This window comes from Octopus bimaculoides, chromosome 12, assembly GCF_001194135.2.
Source record: "Octopus bimaculoides isolate UCB-OBI-ISO-001 chromosome 12, ASM119413v2, whole genome shotgun sequence".
Lineage (NCBI taxonomy): Eukaryota > Metazoa > Mollusca > Cephalopoda > Octopoda > Octopodidae > Octopus > Octopus bimaculoides.
In genome coordinates this window covers 3,557,710-3,564,792 of record NC_068992.1, presented here as the reverse complement: position 1 = coordinate 3,564,792, position 7,083 = coordinate 3,557,710, and positions in this window count along the sequence as shown.

Genomic DNA, 7,083 nt, shown 5'->3' with positions numbered 1-7,083 from the left:
TATATATATATATATATATATATGTACATGTGCAGTATTTGGAGTCAGTACATGTGCAGATTTGTATGTTTCGTTTTATCTATGCTTTCTCATGCATATAGTTGCATGTCTAGATATGCGCATACATACTTAAATGGTAAACTTCTGGAGAGTTTTACAGATTTTTACAGTTCCAGTGATGGTTTCGAATCAGCGCTCTTCTTTCTGGTTTTGAGAAGCGTAATTTTCTCAAGATAGGTGTGTTACATCTCTCAGTGCCCCAATAATTACAAGTATAAACCTGAACTTGTAATCTGGGTAGAGTAACTGTAGATTTCTCCATAGTTCAGACATATGTATGTATGTATGTATGTATGTATGTATGTATGTATGTATGGTTCAGTGGTTAGAGTTCGATTCCCGAACTGGGCTGTGTTGTGTTCTTGAGCAAGACACTTTATTTCACGTTGCTCCAGTTCACTCAGCTGTAGAAATGAGTTGTGACATCACTGGTGTCAAGCTTTATCGGCCCCTTTGCCTTTCCCTTGGATGACATCAGTGGCATTGAGAGGGGAGGCTGGTATACAGGGGCAACATCTGGTCTTCTATAAACAACCTTGTTTGTACTTGTACCCCAGAAGGGAACTTTCTAGGTGCAATCCCACGGTCATTCATGACCGAAGGAGATCCTTTCTTATGTATGCATATGTGTGTGTGTGTATATATATGTATGTATGTATGTATGTATGTATGTATGTATGTACGTATGTATTGGAGCAGTGGGATGGAGGCTATCAGGTTGGTTGTGAAAGCAGTAAGTGTTGCCTCAAGGTCACTATGGATCAGGAGTGACGAGCTTTGGAAGAGCGAGTGCTACCAGAGGTAGTGCTAACTGGGCACAAGGTGGAGGCCGGATCAAACATAGCTGGGTCACCTGGGAGAGGGTATTTGATTGTTGAAAGATCCAACACAACTAATGACCCCCACCCTCCACCCCAGGTAGCATGAATGAGGATGTGTCCAGGTACATCACTGGATGATGTTTGGAAAAACTTTCACTGTATAAGAAAAAAAAACCACCGCCGAAATATCATACATATTTTCCCGCCTAATGTTTCTTATCTTTCTGATTAACTTGCTGCTGCGACTACTGCTACTATTACTACTACTACTACTACTACAACGACGACGACGATGACTACTACTAATACCACTGCTGCTGTCATTATATCATTAACACCGCCAATACAACAACGATTATCACGGCAACCGCTGCTATTTACTATTATTTACAACACTACTACCACGACTACTACTACTACTACCACCACCACCACCACCACCACTACTATACTACTACTTCTATTACTACTACCACTACTACTACTACTGCTACTGCCACTACTACTACCACCACTATACTACTACTTCTATTACTGCTACTACTACTACTACCACTTGTGCTACCACTACAAACACGACCAACCTATTAACCCCACCACTACCACCAACACCAACACCACCACCAACACTACCACCACTATCACTACCTTCACCATTAACAACACAATCATCATCACCAACAACAGAACACCACCACCACCACCACCATCACCACTACTACTACCACTACTATTACTTCTACCAGCTCTAAGATATTAACCACCAACTGAACTTTTTTCCTATTCTTCTCAAGATTTATCTTTATTTTGTCTTGTTTTTATTTTGTTTGTGTATTTGCTTGTTTGTTTGTTTGTTTTTTTGGTTGGTTGGTTGGTTGGCTGGCTGGCTAGTTGGTTTAGATGGTATGTACCGCAAGCCAAGCTAATCTCGTTCAAGTCTCGCCTGATATATACGACAAACGATCCCGTATACACATGACAACTGTCAAACAAATAAACAAACATATCAAAACAAAAACAAAATAACAAAGCAACACAGCAAAAATGTCTATAACAACAACAATCACAATAACAACAACCCAGGAAAACTAATTCAATAAAACCTAGATAAATGACCCGCCCTCTTTCCCCCTCCACCACACCACTACCAACCGCTACTTCGCGACCGACCCTTTCTCCGTTGTCTAAAGTATCGACTTCCATTACAAGGATCAACATTGACGTCATCATCTGATTCAACCAATTAAACACAATAAAACAACCAGGATGTATAAAACACAATATATACAATGGCAACGTAGTGAAACAACAACGGCTCAACAGTACATTTGTTTCTTGCTGGATATCGCTGATCTCCAGGCTGACAGCATTTACCGCGTATGTAAACATATATCGTAAATTAAATATTTAAATATTCAACGGATAAAATGGATCAGATATTGAGCAAGATTAACATACAAAGGCTTTATTATTATTATTATTATTATTATTATTATTATAAATATTATTATTATTATTATTGTTATTATTATTATTATTGCCTTTGCACAGCTTCTAACGCTGGAGATGTTCTACGGTGTCAGCTGTTCTCTACCAGTGAGCTAAAATAACACCTCTTATTTTTCGAGCACCTTCCGGAGTATTCGAGCGGTTCCAAGCAGTGCTGTTTTCTGCAGGTGCTCCACCCTTATTGCAGCCCCTATTTGTTCCATGTACTTCTCAAGATTTTGGCTCATAGTTCCCCGGGCTCCGACAATTATTGGTACTACCACCACCTTTTTCATCGACCACAATTGCTTATTATTATTATTATTATTCAGTAGTTTTATTTTTATCACGTGCTTTCACTGCACTACCGAGCGCAGCTCTGTGTACCTTGGTTATGTGCTGTGGTTTGTTGTGATGATCTTATTTTCACTGTACTGAAAGTGTTTTACATTGGGTATGTGCAGTGCCTAGTAGTGTTATTTTCTGTATGTTATATGTACTTGTAAATCCTGATATTTTGGTTATGTACTTGTCTGAATGTTTTGTATTTTTTTCTTAGCATGCCTAATGTGCCTACCATTAGAGGAATTGTTTTTTGGAAGTTTCCCCTGTTCTTTAAGAGAAACGTTGTCATCTGTTGGTATTGATAGATCGATTAGAAATCAGTTTTTTTGGTGATTTTTTTTTTTTTTTTAAGGTGGCGAGCTGGCAGAATCGTTAGCACGCCGGGCGAAATGGTATGTGGTATTTCGTCTGCTGCTACGTTCTGAGTTAAAATTCCGCCGAGGTCGACTTTGCCTTTCATGAAAGGTGGGTAAATGTGGTGAGGATGGCCCATGTGAATGACCCTACTCTGATCATACGCATGTAAGCCGGAGGGGGTTGAGAAAGGACAATGGTGCATACCTGAAGTGTCCTAGGTTGTCGGGATGACAAGGCTGTGTGGGGTTCCTTGGTTGTCCGTAGGTGGATCTCCCCACCTTGGGGAATTTTATTGTCTCATTATTGTTGTTGGCGTTGTTTTTATTAGATACAACTAATTTTATGCAATGCTTCATTTGTCCCTTATATTGTGTTGTCCCTTTTTGTTTTGTGCTCGCCCCTTGTAGCCAATAATGGAAAAAATATTATTATTATTATTATTATTATTATTATTATTATTATTATTATTATTATATTTCAAAAAAGGATTGACGTAACTCTTCACAAAGGTAATCAGTCAAGATGAAGAGCGCGATTCGGTTGTAAGATATTTTATTAGTTGAACGATATTTCAACAGTACGCGTGTCAAGTTCAAAATAAGAAGTGCTAAAAATTCAAAATTACAGAAATTTAAACGTAAAGTATGAACGAGAGCAACCAGCGTCCACACGCTGATGGAATGAGATCATCAGTTTTTAAGTTACAATTTTATAACAGGCGAAAAGAAAAAGAACATTGGGAACAGTGCTGTTTTCTGCAAGTGCTCCACCCTTTTTGCAGCCCCTATTTTTCCACATACTCCTCGAGATTTTTGCTCACTGTTCCCAGTGAGCTGAACAAATCATCCCAAATACCCGTTCTTTTTCAAAGCAGGCACTTATTCTGTCGAGTTTTTATTGCCGAGCCGCTATACTACGAACACGTAAACAAACCAACACCGGTTGTCAAACGGTGCGTGACAAAAACATGCACTTGCCTAAGATGCCGCAGTGCAGTAGGAACTGAATCCAAAACCACGTGGTTACATGCCGAGCTTCTCAACCACACAACCAGCCTATACATGTAAATTAATATTCGATGGCACAACCCATCCGACAGGCTTCTTCACAATTTCCATCTAGCCACTTTCATTCACAAGGCTTGCTTCGTTCGATCTGAATCTGATACAAAGCATACTTGCAAAGCATATATCACGTATTGCGATCGAACTCGGGATCTCGTTGATACCGTCTTTTATCCAGTTCCGTTCTAACCGAGAACTACATTATAATGTCATCCAATCTTCTGACATCAAAAGTTGTGACATCAAGGAAATTTTGTTATTTCTAGTAGGCCGAGCTACCAGGCAGGTGGTCCTTTATTCCTCTGGGACGAAGTAATTAAATATATAATAATTGTCATTATTATGGAACTAGAAGGGTCGATGTCCTTCTAATGTTTACAGTTATTGTTCTTTAATATAAATGTTATTATATTAATTTTTATTCGTCTTCTATTTTGAATCGCAAATCAATTAAATTCGTAGACTGAGATTCAAATGGATTTAATAAACTGCCTCATAAGAAGCGAATATTAAATTTGGAAATAACAATAGCCAGCGGAATAAAAGCTAATGATCTTTTTAGTGTTGAGTGGAGGGGGGGGGGGCATGTGGGGGTGTACTACAATGTGAGAGATAGAAATAGACAGACAGGCGGACAGACAGACGGACGGACAGACGGACAGACAAACAGACAGATAGATAGATAGATAGATAGATAGATAGATAGATAGATAGATAGACGGAAGGACGGACTAATAGTTGGATGAATGGATGGATGGAGGGATGGAGGGATGGAGGGATGGATGGATGGATAGACGGACGGATTGACATCTCTTGCTTATCATACCTAGGGCACCTACAATAACAGGAACAGTTCCCGCTTTATGATGCCACATTTTCTGAATTTCAATTTCCAGGTCCTTATATTTACTTAATTTGTCAAATTCCTTTACAGATATATTTTTATCAGTGGGAACACTTTCATCTATTAGTCTACAAGTATTTTCTTTCTCGTCTTCAATGACTATGTCTGATCGATTAGCCTGAATCGTTCTGTTGATGTTGACTGGAAAATCCCAGAGGATATTTTACCTTCAACGACTGGCTCAGGATGATGTTCATACCAGTAAGCAGGAATGTTGATTTTGTAGCGTTTACATATTTTCCAATGTTAATACTGTCCTACTCTATCGTGGTGACTTCTGTAACCGTTTGGTTTAGCACAGGACATCCCGAGACGAGATGGTCTATTGTTTTGTCAAATGTATCGCAGAATCTGCATTTAGGGTCAGTTTTGGGCAAGCAAGCTTTGTCCTTGTGCCGCTAATAGGAAACCTTCAGTCTCTGCTTTTAGTCCTGAGCTTCTCAGGCACTGATGGGTTGTTCCTTGATCTACATCAGCATTTCGACTTCGAAGTATATACTGTCCATGCAGAGGCTTCTGTCTACACCGCACCTCAATTTGTTTCTGCCCGTTCTTTTTTGCAATCTGTTTGATCCGTTTTGCTTATTCCCAAGGTCGACTTTTCCTTTCATCCTTCAGGGATGTACATATGAATGTATGTTTGTTCGTATGAACGTTTGTATATACATGATACTAAGAGGTACGGAGTAATGTCGCGTATCTTGCAGCCAGTCAGTTCTTGTCTAATACGTAAGCTTAGAATCTTCATATTTCTGTATGGAATTATTACTTCAAACATATTACTTATTTTATTTATGAGACAGAGAAACACATGTTTTTAGTTGTTTAAATAATTGCGCTTTAATTACTCACTATAAAAAAAAAAAGGCATGTCTGTCTCCTGTCCAAGCTTGATTTACGCATTCGCCACCACAACCTCGTTTAGGCTTAGCAGCCCTTCCTGTTGGTTTTCATTGTCCTGTTTGAGTTACTAATTTTGACCCTCCGCAAAATCCCAATATATATAGGCAACCATATCTAAACACACGGAATGAAGTATAGATAGATAGATAGATAGATAGATAGATAGATAGATAGATAGATAGATAGATAGATAGATGGAGGAGGGACAGACGGACAGACGGATGAATGGATGGATGGATGGATGGATGGATGGATGGACGGACGGACGGACGGACGGACGGACGGACGGACGGACGGACGGACAGACGGATGAATGGATGGATGGATGAGTAGATGGATGGATAGACAGACAGACAGACAGACAGACAGACAGAGAAATAGATAGATAGATAGATAGATAGATAGATAGATAGATAGACAGACTGACAGGTAGGTAGGTAGATATCTAGACAGACAGATAGAGGGAGAGAAAGAGAGAGAGGGGGTAGTTTGGTGTTTAAATAGTCTGATAGACATATTGTCAAACAATTTTAAATAAAGACAAGGTTAAATTATATGAACAATCATCGGAAAACGGGGTATATTTTGAAATATGTAAACGTGTTGAGTTATATGTTATACGCTTCTTTCTCTCCATCGTCTCTCTTTGTCGCATTCTCTCTTTTTCTTTTCTTTTCTCTCCCTCCTCCCTTCACTGTCTTGAAATTGTTTCGTCTACAGAGTGTTATAGTTGCACCAACAGCACCTGCAGCCAGCATCAACGGTATTTACAGATTGCGACACACTCACACACATATATATCTATATGCATACATACAAACACACACACACACACACACACACACACACACACACACATATATATATATCCATATATATATATATATATATATATATATATATATATATATATATATATATATATATACATATATGCATATGTAGGTGTAGATGTATGTGTGCGCATTTCAAAGGCCATTAGCCTTTTGTGATCTAATTTTCAATGTATGTATACGTTAAATATGATCAACAATCTATCCATCCATCCATCCATCCAATCATTCGAGCATTCACATGTACGTATATATACACACATACACACATGCACATATATATAAATATATATATATATATATATATA